This window comes from Littorina saxatilis, linkage group LG3 (assembly GCF_037325665.1).
Source record: "Littorina saxatilis isolate snail1 linkage group LG3, US_GU_Lsax_2.0, whole genome shotgun sequence".
NCBI classification, from domain to species: domain Eukaryota; kingdom Metazoa; phylum Mollusca; class Gastropoda; order Littorinimorpha; family Littorinidae; genus Littorina; species Littorina saxatilis.
Genome location: NC_090247.1, coordinates 20,233,389 through 20,250,213, shown reverse-complemented (window position 1 = coordinate 20,250,213; position 16,825 = coordinate 20,233,389). Strand labels below are relative to the sequence as shown.

General features: G+C 38.7%; 1 protein-coding gene across 1 annotated transcript in view; it reads right to left on the bottom strand.

Annotated features, from left to right (window-relative positions):
* LOC138961124 (uncharacterized) overlaps window positions 1–11,166 on the bottom strand; it is a 30,007-nt gene extending 18,841 nt beyond the window's left edge. The window contains exon 1 of the mRNA XM_070332725.1: window positions 10,678–11,166. The gene's annotated coding sequence lies outside the window, so the exon portion shown is untranslated. The remainder of the gene's footprint in view (window positions 1–10,677) is intronic.
* Between the last annotated feature and the right edge of the window lie 5,659 nt (window positions 11,167–16,825).

Sequence of the window (16,825 nt, the reverse complement as noted above, 5' to 3'; positions counted from 1 at the left end):
TCTGCAGCTTGCTCAAACCGTTTCATCATTTCATCTGCCCAGTTTCCATTCAATTCTGCCATAGAATTAAGTGCTAGTTGTCTGGTTGAAACATGAACTTCTAGCACCTCATCACTGACTGTTTTGTATTTTATTAAACTGACTATCTGCACTTTTACTGGAGGTTCAATCAACAAATTGTTTGGAATTTGTTCAATGGCGTCTTGCACACTGGACTGCACATTTTGAGGATCCGTTACTTGTAATTCAACGGTGTCAAATACTGTCGATAAAGATTCTAATACAGAGTCTTCCATCGCTGTGAGTTTGATTTTATAACTCAAAATAAAAATATAAATCAAAAAAATGAAGTTGCTTAGAATTCTTTCTCAGAGCTTCCATTTTTGTTAACACTATAAAATCTGAAATAAAAAATCATTTAACATCTGTACCACGTGGAACTAATTGTAATTCCTCTTTTACAAAGGCTCTTTGCGGTGCTGGTTCTCTCAAGTAATATATAGGTGGATTTGTCTCTACTACTCTCTTGATTTCATGAATGTCAATACTCCAGATTGGATCCGTTGCACGCTTCCTGCTGTCACCCTCAGCTTCACCGGGTGCATATAAATATCTGACTTTCTGATTGAAAGGTAGTAATGCCACTGGTGTTGTTGACTTTGGAGCAACAGGTATTGTTTTCTGTTTGATTGCATCAACTGGTCTTAACCCTGTAGCTTTAAATACCTCCAGATTCATTGCTCTAAGTACTGATGGTAATCTTTTGACCCATTCAGTGTTACGCAATTTACTTTCTGTGTCCAAAAATTCCTGATGGTACTGATATGAAAACAGTTTTTCTGCCAACTGTTTGTTAAAGCTCTCAACAATAGCCTGTGACCTGTGGTTTCCTGGAATACCTCTCTTCACTGTAACATGATGTTTTAACAGAAGCTGGTTGACAGCTCCTTTAAACTCCTTACCATCATCGCACTGAATCATTCTGGGATACTTTAGTGGTCCACGTCTGTAAATTTCTTGCAGGGCAACAGCTGTAGCTATAGCACTTTTCTCTGTCAACGGTTCAGCATCTTTGTATCTTGTTGCAACATCAACTACAGTCAGTGCATACTTATATTTCTTCCTTCTGACTGTGTCATGCGGTAAATACAGCAGGTCTATTTGATGAGTGTCATTCGGTTTAATGTTAACAAAGTGTGGTCGTGTAATTTTTCTTGGTGCAGGTAAATAGATCTGCCAAACTGCCTGCTTTGACAACCATTTCTTTGCTATATCTTGAGAAACACCTGCTGCGTCACTGAGCTTGTCAATAGCAGTTCTTCCTTTCCAGTATCCTTTTGGGGAATAATATATTTTAGATAACAAAGCATCACTCATGGTTTTTTAAATGACAGAATATTAAGATTTGACAGCACGCGCAATAAAGTAAACAACAGCCATACCAATAACAATGAAAACAATCTCGCCCACCTTCTGCTCTTCTGAAGGCTGATAAAAGTCACCCAGTTTTGGAGGAGCACTTGTCTTCATTTTCTTTCCAGTTACAAGATAGTATTCTTGAATGGCTGCATCAACATTGGCAAAGGTTTTGTTTGCATGTCCTTGCTGCCTGAGTTTATCATTCATAAAGTCTAACTGCGCAATTCGTTTCTTCTCGTATTCATCCTGTGCTTTCGCCAGTTGTTCCATGGCTTTGTTGTGCCTTTCCCTCTCTTCACCATTTTGCAGTTTAGAAAACAAATAGTTGCTGCCAGAAAATGCAAGCGCATTTACAATCGCACCTCCCACCATCATAACCAAGCTAGCCATTTTATTGTCTTACATGTTTATATTTTCTGGAATAATTCCTTGCTTCACCAAAAAGTCTTTTGTTGCAAAGGAAGCTGTCACAACACCAATTAGTTTAGCACCGTCTTCGAAGTCTAACTTTCCCAAGTCGGCTGGTTTCATTCTGAGGAGACTTTTACCCAGCATTGTGTAACCTACACTCAAGCCTCCAATCACTGCAGCGTGATAAACTAGATTAACTATTGTCTTTTCAGAACTCATTTTTATGTTATCAAAATTAAAATATTAAAATTATTCCATATGAAATGAATCCACTGCAGGTACTACTGTGGGCTTTGTTATTGTTTGTACTGCTTTGTTTGTTGGTTTTGGTGTTTCTGATTTTGGTGTTTCTGACACTTTATATTTGCCTTGCCAAAGTTTGTAAAGCAAGTATCCACCTCCTCCAACAACAGCTGCTACAGCTACTTTTCTGTATGATAGAAATGAAGATTTTAATTCTTGATCAGTTTGTGTGACCTTAGTCACTTCAGGAATGTCTGGTGTCTGCTCAACTTCAGACATAATGTTCTGCTTTGCCTTTTGATTTAACTTTTTTTGTCTGTTCCATTCGGCTAGTTTTTTTCCTGCTTCTACTCTACCAGGTTTCTTTGTCACTGTGTTCACTTCTGGTATTTTCGTCTGCTCCACTGTCTGCTTCAACTGATCCGTCATCTTTTTTATTCTGAAAATTAATGTGTTTGAAAGTAATTAATCCAGCAACAAATGGTACTAATAAAGCACCAAATCGATAATACAGGCCACAGGCAAGAGATTCGAGGGACTTGGAAACAACAGGGTCATGAGTTAGATCATGTGTTAAGTCTTCCTCCGAGTCGAGAGGTGTAAAATGTCCAAAAATCTTTGTGTACAAACCTATAACAGTCTGTCCAATACTTCTAACCATCTTAGAACCAAGCACTGATTCATACCGTCCATGATACTTTTCTATATCTTCTGAGGAAAGATGTTGTACTTCTTCCACAGTTAACTGCTGCCCAAGGTAGTGTTTTGTTTTTCCACAAACAGCAAGTGAATACAATCTTTCTTTTTTATCAGGTATAGTCCTACTGTCACAGATTTCAATATCTGTAGCAGTCTGCATCAGCAATTCATCACAGTTCATTTTATTTTGATGCAGAATAAAATTAAAATCTAGTAATTAAACTTGAGTAAGAACTTGGGTAGGAACTTAACAAGAACTTAGGTAGGAACTTGAGTAAGAACTTAGGTAGGAACTTAACAAGAACTTGAGTAAGAACTTGACAAGAACTTGACAAGAACTTGACAAGAACTTGAGTAAGAACTTGAGTAAGAACTTGAGTAAGAACTTGACAAGAACTTAGCAAGGATTTCTACAAACATACATACTGAACTGGTTGATCAGTTTTTAAAACCAGTTTCGAGTGCTTAGAAGATTTCAGATTATTCTTTATTCTTTCTCTCTCCTGTTTGTTTTCAATGACATCATTTTCTCGAAGACACTCTTCAAAACTGTCACGGTCCTTTGAATAGAACAATGTTATTGTTTTGAGTTGCTCTCTAAAGTCTTTCAGAACTGCATTGTATTTTTGTGTTAATATCCAAACTGATATTAATGCATGTCGTCCACTGAATGCAAGCTTTGCTAGTGCACTTTTCTTTCTAACAATGTCACGTTCTGCTGCACAGTCATCAATAATAAACAGTGTTGGCGTGTTCTGAAAAAGATCGAAATAATGCTCCAAGCAAACATTTAGACGATCAGAAGGATTTACAATAAATATATTTTGATCAGACCATATGAATTTTCTCTCCTTGTATGTTCTGTTATGCTTTATGGTTGGACAGAATATGACTATGTGTTCAAAGTGATTTATGTAAACAGTCTGTAATAAATCCAAAACATATCTTGTTTTGCCGCAACCTGTTGCCCCACAAATCAAAGAACAGTGTGGATCTTTTGGAAGAAAATCTAGATACTTCATTTTAACACGTTCAATAAACAATATCCTGTAATCTGCTTTCAGAGATGTTTAACTGCGCATCTGACACAACAAACACGTAGATCTTAACTGATTTACTACTACTCCCTACTTCCTTTTCAATTTGTATTGTGATTCCTTCTGATCCGTTTTCAATTCGCCTTCCACTTCCATGCAGTTTGTTGTCGTCAGTTGTTCTGAGATCCAGCCATAACGCATATTTATTTGTCAAGAAATCTTCTACGCCAACACCGTGTAAATGTAGATCTTTAGCCACAAGATCAGATGTTGGGTCTTTCAATCTTCCTCCAGTAAAGTACTTTCTTGCTTCATCATAGTGTTGGTATGGCAGCATGCCAGATGCAAATATTTGGTTTGGCTGCCCTTCAATTGTGCAATATACTCTATTGATTAGTGGATTGTAAAACTTTTCTATTTGCCTTTCATATGGATCTTTTGGTTCCTCAAACAACATAAGTATTCCCTTCATTGACCTAGCTGGTGTATTCAAGTTAATGTTCCAGATTGGATCAGCCTGGCTTTTTGAAAGTGTACTGTGATTCAACACTCTTTCATAATAGATAGGCAGCTTAGAACTGTACTGATTTTCTATAAGTCTAGCCAGTTCAGGATGGTTTACAACATCAAACTCTAAAGAAATTCCAGACACCTTATACTTTGCTTCCGGGTCTTGTGAAAGCATAACACGATCATAACTATTGAAAGTCAGGTCGTATGACAGCCTGTCACGCAATGCTCCTTGATAGAAGGGAGGATGTGAATTTATGAGTTCAAAGTCAAGTGGAATACAAAATTTGTTTCCAAAAGCAACATTGACAGCGTTATCTTTTTTGTTGTCAGCTTTATCTCCTGCTCCTATTCTAACTTTTATCCCATTGTCTGACTGAATCCCTTGAAACACTCTGTTTTTCTTTTCATTGTCAGTCAACCAATTATCTGCATAAACTAAAAATACATCTGCATTATTCAATGACATCACTTCCCGCCCTTCCAGTTTGACAGTAATCTTCCTCACAATTGCTCTTCCTACATTATAAGCCAAAGTCCTATTTTCATCTGAGCCAGATTCTAATTCTAATTTGAATGATAGTCTTACAGTGCCTGGTACAATAACATCGTTCTTACCCAGATTAGGAAACCTAACAGTAAGTATTTCATTCTGATCAATAGTAGAAGGATTATTTGTAACTATAACTGTTTGCCTTATTCCTTTTACCCCGAGAGGTTCTTTCAGCCTTCTGTAAGGATCAAGAACAGAACCGAACGATTGTGCCATCTTTTTTTATTTTCAAAATAAAAAATAAGTTACAAATGGCAGAAGGTGGATTTGAAGATTTATTTGAGCCAGCGGACGACATGAGCGAAGCAATCCCTTTGGTTCCCTACCATCATTCACTGCATTATGAGGTGGCACGACATGAACTTCTGGAAGGTAAAGTTAGAGATTTCTACAAAAGTTTAGGAGAAGAACCTGATGTTTTAGATCCAAACCAGTTCAAAATGGAAGCAAATCATTTATATACAACTAGCGATAAAGGAGAAAAAGTCCAACTTACATATAAATCTAATCCTGCTAAGTTTCTATCAAAAGTTTCACTAAAACAAAAACTTACTGCTAATCGACTTAGGCAATTAGATATTGTGCCTAGCACACGGTCATCATCTTCCCATGTTGTTTCCTTACTTCAACAAGCAGAACTAGGACTACCAACTGCTACTCAAATAGAATCTGTTCCATTGCAAGATCTTAATAAACTTGCAGATGAGGCTGATCAACTTATACAAGAGATAGAGACTTCTTTTTCTGAGGAAACTTCACTGAAGACTCCACAGGAACTATTACCTATGAGAGAAATAGAAGCCCTTAATCAATCACTACAAACCATCAGAGGTGAAATAGCAAATAATCTGTCAAAACTAGGTCAGCTGGATGAAGATATAAACAAAGAGAAACAAAAACTTGCTGATGCTGATGATTTGAACCTAGAACAAGAAGTAAAAAACAGAATTTCTAAGCGTTTAAAAGATTTGCAGGAGGAGAAAGCCATAAGGTTAGAAGTTCTAAGTAACAATAGAGAACAACTGAGAACACAGGTCAGCAGAATAAAAAATACAATTCAAAGAATCCTTTACGAAGACACAACTCTTGCTGAAAGAATTAGAACGCTTTTCAGAGAGCAGGGAATCACAATAGCTAGTATACTAACTGCGTTAGGATTTGCAATAAGCACATTAGTGTTAACACTCACAGGTGGCACTGTCACACCTCCACCTCCACCTTCACCTTCACCTCCATCTGATCCGGGATGGGTAAAGAAACAACTCAAACACATTGCAGAACTATTAAAGAAACTAGCAGCAAAAGCTTTGGATGCACTTCCAGGAATCATTGGTTCAATTGTTAGCTGGCTGTTATCTTTTGCAGGTAAAGTTGTTGGTTTCATGGCTGAACATCTCTGGACTCTAATAGTTTTAATTGCAGGTGTTCTGCTAACGAGAATAAAGCAAAAGTAAGCCTACACCCACTCCACCAATTACTAGAGCAGTCTTCTGCGATTCATGATCATCACTAATACTAACAGCTTGATCATCACTAGTGACAGAATGATCTTCACCTGCAGCGTGATCTTCACTTGTCACGCTTTGTTTCTGTTCATTGTGATATGGCTGTAACATCGTTCTGATTTCTGAATTCAGTTCTTCACCCTTTCCAAGCGGCTGGGTGTCACTAGCAATAATGATTTCATTGTTATAATTTGTTATTGTTCCAATCTGCAGCTGGAGATCAGAAGGTAACATGTAAAGGCCGTTACCAACAGCAAAGTCAACTTTTGATCTTGCATAACGGAGAGAGTCTTGATACCTTTTGATGCTGGAAGGCAGATCAACTGCAGAGTTTATGACATCTTCTAAATTTGATAACAACTGTTTCTGTGCACCAAACCCTGTGCTTGTTCTCATTATGTTTGATCGTGTCTGTGCCTGCGAGCCTAGCAAGCACCACGCATATGTTCGGATAGATTCATTGATCCTTTCAACACCTGATCCAGTGAAACCTTTGCCGGTGTCTAATATAAAAGTAGTCCATGCATTGTGGTGCTGTTGTTCTATTGATCCTAACTGTACCTGCACATTTGAAGAAAAAGATGTATGACCTGGCCAGTAATCAAAATTATACCTCCTGTGGACACCCCATAAATATAGTGTTCCCATGCCATGGTTTTTGTCTTGCTTTTGCCTAAAGTCGGTCTTAAAATCTATATTGAATTCATTGCAGAGACGCTCATACACTTTCATGTTTATCCTATTGTTGAATGGGTTCCAGCTCTTTTCATGCGGCATTGGTGCCTGAAGTTCAGACAAGATTCTCCTGCACTGATAGTAAACGTGAAATGTGTACACACACTTTGTCAGTAAGTTTGAATTATTCATGTGGTCTGCATAGGACACTCCACATCCTGTGGTTGCACAGAATATTGCAAAGTTTAACTGATTCTGATAGAACTGAATTGGGTGAGAGTTCCACATCTTTGGAACACTATCATTTTTGATTGGGGGATTTAGGTAAGAATGGAATGGGTCAGGCACTTTAACGCGAATGGATTCTGTTTCTGTTACAGCAAAGTCCAACTCATGGAAAGAAATAGTCTTTGGATTGTAATATGGTCCAGTTTTGTATTTAACGTCTTTGTTGAATTTATACTGACTCATTTTTGTTGTTGAATAAAAAATGTTTATCACACTAACAAATGTGAAGACTGGTGTGCCAGTTAAACTTGCAACCCCTATCAACAATCAAAATGGAGGAATGAAAGTTGCACTGCATGAAATTATGTACAAGGTTACTTGGTATAATATCAGTAAAAAAAAGAATAACAACTGGGTTAGAATTAATGGTAAAACACATTCTGTAGAAGATGGTTACTATGACTTCTGCACTTTAGAGAAAGAATTGTTTGCTCCAGTAGGTATTACAGCGAGTTTAAATCATGCAAGTCTCATTGCTACTCTTACTATGCCCAAAACTAGAGAAGTAAACGTTTACTTTCCAACCAAACTCCTTGATATGCTTGGAATTACAAAAATATACAAGGGAACACGTCCCATTGACATGGATGTTAACAGTGTACTGTTTGTTCACATGAGAGAGCTTAACACATCCTATAATCTGTTTAATGATCAGCGTTCTGATCTGCTTAGGATTCTTCCACCGAGTGATGCCTCTTTTTGTAAAATGCACGTGCCAACATTTAAGACACTTCAGTTCAAGGACTTGGAGGAAGGGTGTCATGAATTCCTACACATTGATCTGAAAAATCAAAGTGGACAACCAGTTGATTGTTTGTTTAACATTACATTGGAAATAGTTCCATAAAATATTGAGTATTAAAATGTCGAGTGGACCTACAATAGCTTATCCTGTTGCATGTTCAACTATAGAGTTGAAAGATTTAGCAGACGCTATCGACTTTGAGAGCAATGCTGAAGTTGGTGCAGTGTATGCATTCGAGTTTACAGACACCGGTTATTACAAGAGAAAGGAAATCGACGATGAAAAGAAACCAAGATTCCTCAAACTAGGTCAAATCCGTGATGTTAATGTACCTGATCCAATTGTCGATGACACATTCTACATGTGGAAACATCAGAATAAAAAATGGGTACTTAGTCCTGTTATGAAAAAGATTGACTGGGAAATGAAGTTTGAATTTGTGAGTCCATACACTCTTGTTGGAAAAGACGACACATTCCGTAAGTCAATCAATGCTAAACCACTAATTGTTAGCCTTGTTCCTGCGATTAACAGCAGGGGAGAAGTTGCAGTTAAACCTTTCCATAAGAACAACTATCTCATTCACAGAAAACAAAGTGTTGAAAAGGACGCTGACACCATTGTCGATTTTATACCCAAGCTTCCAATAGGGCAGAATGCAACTATGATATTTGATATAGTTGTCAGGAAAAGGGAAGAAACCACAAACACTGTTCTAATGAGAGGAATAAATCTCAACTGGAGACCATTAAATGTTGAAGAAGTCAGAGTATTTATTGCTGTTCAAAAGGATTCTAACACAATAAAAAAACAGACGTCAAACCAAAATGTTGTTGTTAACGCAGATATAAATAATTTAACAGAAATAAGAAGTATTAATCTTACTTATCTTGATTTGATTGCTTTCTACTATACAGATAAGGTGTTAAGCAATGAACAGCTTCAAAGCTTAGCAGAAACACTGGCCAGTGAGAATTAAGATAAATATTTTATATTTTGCATTAAAAGATGACTAGCAGTGTGAAGCTTTATCCTAATATTAATGAAAGTGCAGCAGAAAGTCAACAATTCAGACTGGCACACATTAGTAATATACAAAAACAACTAGAAGATGAATTAGAAAAATATTCTCGCGCTAGACGTAAGTACTCAACAACTTACAACAGCCTTTCTAATGCCAGCACTGGTTCTACTATCCTTGCATCAGCTGCAGGTGTAACGGGAACAATTCTGTTAGCTACCGGAGTAGGGACTCCAGTTTCTCTAATCCTAGGTGGTGTCGCAGCAGCAGTTGGTGGTTTATCATTTATAGCATCAGCTATAATGAAAAAAATTGTGAAAAAGCTTGAAAAACACGAATCCATTTCCACTCTTGCATCATCAAAATTGTCTAGCCTAAAACTGTCTATCAGTAAAGCACTTGAAGATTCAAAAGTTTCTGACGAAGAATTCAAACAGATACAAACAGACTTTGATGACTACAAAAGTAAGAAAGCAAGTATTCAAACAAAAACACGAGCTGAATATAACAAGCCACTCGATATAGAAGATCTGAAAAAGCAGTTTTTAAAAAAGGGGATTCAAATAGGACGGGAAGAAAAAGTAAAAATAGAATCACTTGTAAAGAGTTAACTATTCGTTTAGACAGTCACATTGCATGTATCAGATATAATTCTAACAGTGAAAGAACATATGAAGTAAAGTTTGTAAATGAGAGAGCGTATTGAGCTTAAGAATGTTGTATAAGAGAAAGGGAGAATGTACGTTCTGGGTTACTGATTCCGACAGACCCGGCATTGGTTCAAAACAACCTTACTTTACTGTATTTTTTTTTGTATGGATTTATGCAGTAATTTTCTGATTTTGTCGCATGTTTCATTTTAGTAAAAGTTTAGTCCAGAAGCCTATTTTGCGTTAATATTTAGGGTCTGTCGGAATCGGTGAGCCAGAACGTACATTCTCCCTTTCTCTCACGGCCAGCGCACTGAAAATGAATCAAAAATGGAAAATAATGATCAGTGCGTCGTTGTGTGACCGCGGTTTTGTAGAAGCACATTTTTGTGCATGCTCAAAAAATCCCAACGCACACAGCGAATGACAACGAATGCGTAGCGTTGGTCTAGCGCGCTCGACGAACGAGTAACGCATATTGACGCACACCCAGCGAACGACAACGCACTGGCCAAAATCGCAATTTTTCGCGATATTTTCAGTGCGCTGGCCGTGCGTCGTCTTGGTGTGACTCCGCCATTAAGGGTGTTCCAAAAGGGATCCTTTGTGTGGTCGTAATAGACAAATGGTTGTCATGGAGAAATGGTAGCCACTGCTAGTTCGACTCTATCTAAAATAGCAATTATATCAAAACAGCAAATACTGGCACACACGCACACACACACACACACACACACACACACACACACACACACACACACACACACACACACATACACACACACACACAAACACACACACACACACACGCGCGCACACACACACACACACACACACGCACACACACACACACACACACACAAACACACACACACTAACACACACCTGCGCGCGGGCAATATACTTAACACGCATACTCACACTCTGTGTGTTCAATAAAACAAAAGCAACAACAACGACGACGACGACGACGACAACGTCAAAAACCGGAGACAAACGTACAGCAATTCAAGTTGTTGAAAACGTGACGCCTTTGTCTGGTGTCGATGAGAGGTAGAGGCCACAAAGACCTTTCAAAGCGGAGTTTATAGGACAGTCTTCACCGATGCCTTGCCACGTATGACTGACATGGGGCCGAGATCTTGAAGAATATGCGCAGAGCCTACGAACAGCGTAACCTCAAAACATGCCTGTCATGACGCGAGCGAAGTGTGCAACGTTCAGCGTAACGCTACGATAGCTCCTCCCCTGTCGTAAGTCTGTGCGTAGTACAGCGTGTCGAAGTGTTCAACGTTCAGCGTAACGCTACGATAGCTCCTCCCCTGTCGTAAGTCTGTGCGTAGTACAGCGTGTCGAAGAAACAAGGCTATTTACAACTCTTTCTGAAGATATTTCAACGCTGCTGTGACACTAAGTACCTTGAACAATCAACCTCTATACTTTATATTCTAAGTTACAGTGCCTGCATACAAGGAGAAACAAAACTTGACTAAATGTAAAAAAGCGCGATAGTTTCGTATTTTAGTTCGATTCCTTCCGTAAACCGTACATTTATGTTCAAGGGGAATAACTACACAGCGGACTGTTCAAGAAGAGAGTTAATCTAGGACATTGAGCTTATATCTAAGAATTTTACAAGTTCCAATAAATAGAGAATCTTCTCTTTGTTAACCTTTGCCGTGCTTCCTGGGTTCACCTGTACCCAGAGACACACTAAAATCATTGTAACTCTGGAACCATTAAAGGTATCGTTTTGAAATTTTAAGTATCTCTCACACACCTAATTTTCTCGCTGTCTGCAAATTTTTAGTGTGTACATGACAAAACATTAAAATTAATTGATTATGATAATTTACATACACACTACCGATGGCGCGGGTTCACACAAACCCATACTTTTAAAGAGTAGTAGTGATTGTAACTATCCCTCTGCCGACGGCGCAGGTTCTGCTACACCCATAATTACGAAAGCGGCGGAACAGTGTCTGTCTGCCTGTTTGTCTCCAAGAGACTGTCTGTCTCTCTGTCTGTCTGTCCGTATCTCTCTGTCTGTATGTCTGTTGTCAGTTCCACTGTCTGTCTGTCTGTCTATCCGTCTATCTGTCTATCCGTCTATCTGACTGTCTGTCTCTGTCTCTCTCTCTCTGTCTCTCTCTCTGTCTCTCTCTCTCTGTCTCTCTCTGTCTCTCTCTCTTAGTCTCTCTCTCTGTCTCTCTCTCTTAGTCTCTCTCTCTCTCTCTGTCTCTCTTTCTTAGTCTCTCTCTCTCTTTCTTAGTCTCTCTCTCTCTTTCTTTCTTAATCTCTCTCTCTCTCTCTCTCTCTTTCTTAGTCTCTCTCTCTCTTTCTTAGTCTCTCTCTCTCTCTCTTTCTTAGTCTCTCTCTCTCTCTTTCTTAGTCTCTCTCTCTCTCTCTCTCTCTCTTTCTTAGTCTCTCTCTCTCTTTCTTAGTCTCTCTCTCTCTTTCTTAGTCTCTCTCTCTCTCTCTTTCTTAGTCTCTCTCTCTCTCTCTTTCTTAGTCTCTCTCTCTCTCTTTCTTAGTCTCTCTCTCTCTCTTTCTTAGTCTCTCACTCTCTCTTTCTTAGTCTCTCTCTCTCTCTTTGTTAGTCTCTCTCTCTCTCTTAGTCTCTCTCTCTCTTTCTTATTCTCTCTCTCTTAGTCTCTCTCTCTCTTTCTTAGTCTCTCTCTCTCTTTCTTTGTCTCTCTCTCTCTCTTTCTTAGTCTCTCTCTCTCTCTCTCTCTCTTAGTCTCTCTCTCTCTCTCTTTCGTAGTCTCTCTCTCTCTCTTTCTTTGTCTCTCTCTCTCTCTCTTTCTTAGTCTCTCTATCTCTCTTTCTTAGTCTCTCTCTCTCTTTCTTAGTGTCTCTCTCTCTCTCTTTCTTAGTCTCTCTCTCTCTTTCTTAGTCTCTCTCTCTCTCTCTTTCTTAATCTCTCTCTCTCTTTCTTAGTCTCTCTCTCTCTCTTTCTTAGTCTCTCTCTCTCTCTCTCTTTCTTAGTCTCTCTCTCTCTCTTTCTTTGTCTCTCTCTCTCTTTCTTAGTCTCTCTCTCTTTCTTAGTCTCTCTCTCTCTCTCTCTCTTTCTTAGTCTCTCTCTTTCTTAGTCTCTCTCTCTCTTTCTTAGTCTCTCTCTTTCTCTCTTTCTTAGTCTCTCTCTCTCTCTTTCTTAGTCTCTCTCTCTTTCTTAGTCTCTCTCTCTCTCTTTCTTAGTCTCTCTCTCTCTTTCTCTCTCTCTTTCTTAGTCTCTCTCTCTCTTTCTTAGTCTCTCTCTCTCTCTCTTTCTTAGTCTCTCTCTCTTTCTTAGTCTCTCTCTCTCTCTCTCTCTCTCTCTCTCTTTCTTAGTCTCTCAGTCTCTCTCAGTCTCTCCCTCCCCCTCTCCCTCCCCTGCAAGAAGTCGGTGAAGGGAGAAACTCGATGCACCCACTGAAGTAGCGCTGTGGGTTTCCCTGAACCCACCCCGTCGTTAGAGAAATAAACGGTAAAAACCCTCTTTCAAATGTATGGGTTCAGACAAACCGGCATCGTCGTTAGAGAAATAAACGGTAAAAACCCTCTTTCAAATGTATGGGTTCAGACAAACCCGCATCGTCGGGCGTGTGTAATCAAAAGCGGCATCCGGCAAAGGTTAAATGTCATCGTTAAACGCCTAAGGGTTTCCGGTTTTCCCATGATGTTGGCCATGCAAGACCACAACACAAAGAAACAAGTCGCGTAAGGCGAAAATACAACATTTAGTCAAATAGCTGTCGAACTCACAGAATGAAACTGAACGCAATGTCATTTTTCAGCAAGACCGTATACTCGTAGCATCGTCAGTCCACCGCTCATGGCAAAGGCAGTGTTATTGACAAGAAGAGCGGGGTAGTAGTTGCGCTAAGAAGGATAGCACGCTTTTCGTACCTCTCTTTGTTTTAACTTTCTGAGCGTGTTTTTAATCCAAACATATCATATCTATATGTTTTTGGAATCAGGACCCGACAAGAAATAAGATGAAAGTGTTTTTAAATTGATTTCGACAATTTAATTTTGATAATAATTTTTATATATTTAATTTTCAGAGCTTGTTTTTAATCCAAATATAACATATTTATATGTTTTTGGAATCAGAAAATGATGGAGAATAGGATGAACGTAAATTTGGATCGTTTTATAAATTTGTATTTTTTTTTACAATTTTACAATAATGACCAAAGTCATAAATTAATTTTTAAGCCACCAAGCTGAAATGCAATACCGAAGTCCGGGCTTTGTCGAAGATTACTTGACCAAAATTTGAACCAATTTGGTTGAAAAATGAGGGCGTGACAGTGCCGCCTCAACTTTCACGAAAAGCCGGATATGACGTCATCAAAGACATTTATCAAAAAAATGAAAAAAACGTTCGGAGATTTCATACCCAGGAACTCTCATGTCAAATTTCATAAAGATCGGTCCAGTAGTTTAGTCTGAATCGCTCTACACACACACACACACACACACACACACAGACACACGTACATACACCACGACCCTCGTCTCGATTCCCCCCTCGATGTTAAAACATTTAGTCATAACTTGACTAAATGTAAAAAGAGAACAAAACCTAACGGTTTTGTGCGTTGTGCGTCCGCAAATTGTTCTACATATTAAGAGAGGATACATGCAGCGAATGAAACTGAGCAAAATGTTCTGAGCGCTCTAGCACCGTCAGTTTGCCAGAACGAAAGGTGGTCCATATTAGGAGCCCTTCCCCTATAATTTGCACGTTTACGTGTGACGTCACAAACATACACACCTTCTTAATCTTGACTGCACTGGTGCTTTGGAAGGTGTGCTAAAAGCTGATCTCGGGAAATCAGTATTTCAGTAATGGTTGTCGACATTTTATCCCCAAAAAACTCATGTTTGGATTGTGAGTTATTGGGGGAAACTTCTTTGGGACGAATACAAATATTCCCTCATTCTTTTACTTCTTTTTCCCGTTTAGCAATGTGCTTATTGGAAGCACACCTGCCGAATGCAAATGATCAGAGGTACCATAATTGTTAATTAAGTGAGATAAAATGACAACAACTTTGCTGCAAATGATTCAAGTGATGACGTGTTTCAACGCTATTATCACACCACAGCCAGTTTATTTTGACTTTTCCCCAGGTTTGTTTCTTCGTAAGTAAGTTGACGTGAAGGTTTATAATGTATACTATACACACAAAGGTGTGAATCAAGTTATTTAATAATCGTCATGCAGTCAGTGTGTGCAGAAGCAGTTCTTTAAAAATCAGTGGATAGCAAATAATACTGTGAGTGATGACAGTTTTCATGTTGTTTTTTCTGTGGCACATTTACACGAGTGTACATAATTAGAAAGGGTCGGAGCTAAAGGGCGTGTCATCAGACACACGTTCTTAGAACAACAGAGAAGAAACCAACACCAAAGACGCCAAAAGTCTACTTCTCTTAGCAATATATCACTCATCCCCGAACAAAAAACAGCCCTGAAATAAAGAGTTTTCAGTATAATTTACCGTCTTACAGGCACACTAATGATCACATCAAAACTGGCTTATCATCTTAGATCTGACCAGGCTTTTACTCGGGGTAAGACCATTCCTTCAATTTGTCTCATGCCAAAACACAGCACCCTGGCTGCTTTTCGCGGTGAGTTTAATTGTTTTTGTGACTACATTTCAAATGTTACTTGTTGCATTTAAACACTTCATTCATCAAAACAATTACTTATGTGCACAGGTAGCATTTAGACTGTTTGTTTCTTTGGTATGTGACAGAGTGGAGGGATGTTCTTATTTTATGTAAAAGCCTGCCCCGATCTTATTTATAAGGTGGGCCTGACAGTTTTCAAGCCTACTCATTCAACACGTCCACCCTATGACATGACTATACACTCAGAACGCCTGAGCCAAAGCATATAAATAGCCTGCTGACAACCAAAATTGGGAAATTTTGAAAAAAATATTGTATTTTGAAAAAAATACTGTAAAAAAACTAGTACATGTGGAGATTTACTTTTTGCACACAATTAAAGAAAGATCTTTCATTGTTTCAGAAATGTACTTTGTATTTGTCAAAAGGCTTGTTGTGTTTGTGTGGTATGCTATTGAAAATGTCAATAAATAGCCTGCTGACAACCAAAATTGGAACATTTTGAAAAAAATATTGTATTTTGAAAAAAATATTGTAAAAAAACTAGTACATGTGGAGACTTACTTTTTGCACACAATTAAAGAAAGATCTTTCATTGTTTCAGAAATGTACTTTGTATTTGTCAAAAGGCTTGTTGTGTTTGTGTGGTATGCTATTGAAAATGTCAACAATTTAAATAAAAAAAAGTCCAGAGGCACCACATAAATACTACAGACATGTTTGAAAATATGCACAAAATGTTGTTCGTGAATACTCAAAAAAGAATTTACTAACCTGAATGAGACAATGAGATGACTGGGTGATGACTATGATGAATATATCCATGTAGAAGAAAAGAAACACTTGCTGTCACAGTATTTACAGTGCCACACTTGGAAGCACAGCTCAACGCAAAACGCCACACCACATTCCAGGCACCAGAATCGAGTCCCATTGCGTTGGGTTTTATCCATAGAAGAAAAGAAACACTTGCTGTCACAGTATTTACAGTTTTTGTATAAATGACTTGTTTAGAACTCGGTTTATGCACGGAGAACATCCTTCTTTGTGTGCCACACTTCGAAGCACGGCTCAACACAAAGCGCCACAGCCATGTGGCCACAGCACATTCCCGGCACCAGAATCGCGTCCGTCCGCTTGCATTGGGTTTTGGCCAAAGTAGCATCGACACCTCGAGCTCTTGATTTGGCTAACTCATTCACCCTCATCACTCACTTATCCATCCATCACAACAACACTGTTTGATGCACACTGCCTGCCTTCCGCACGCCGCTTCGCTTCGCAACAACAACACTGACAACTCGCGACATTTTGGAATCCTAAATATGAAACTAAGGCATGGGTTGGTGCCGTCAATGACCTGTAGTATCCAAACTAACCAATGAAATCAACTGTTCTGGGAGTTATTTGTCGCGTATGATAATGCAGCCGACCTCTG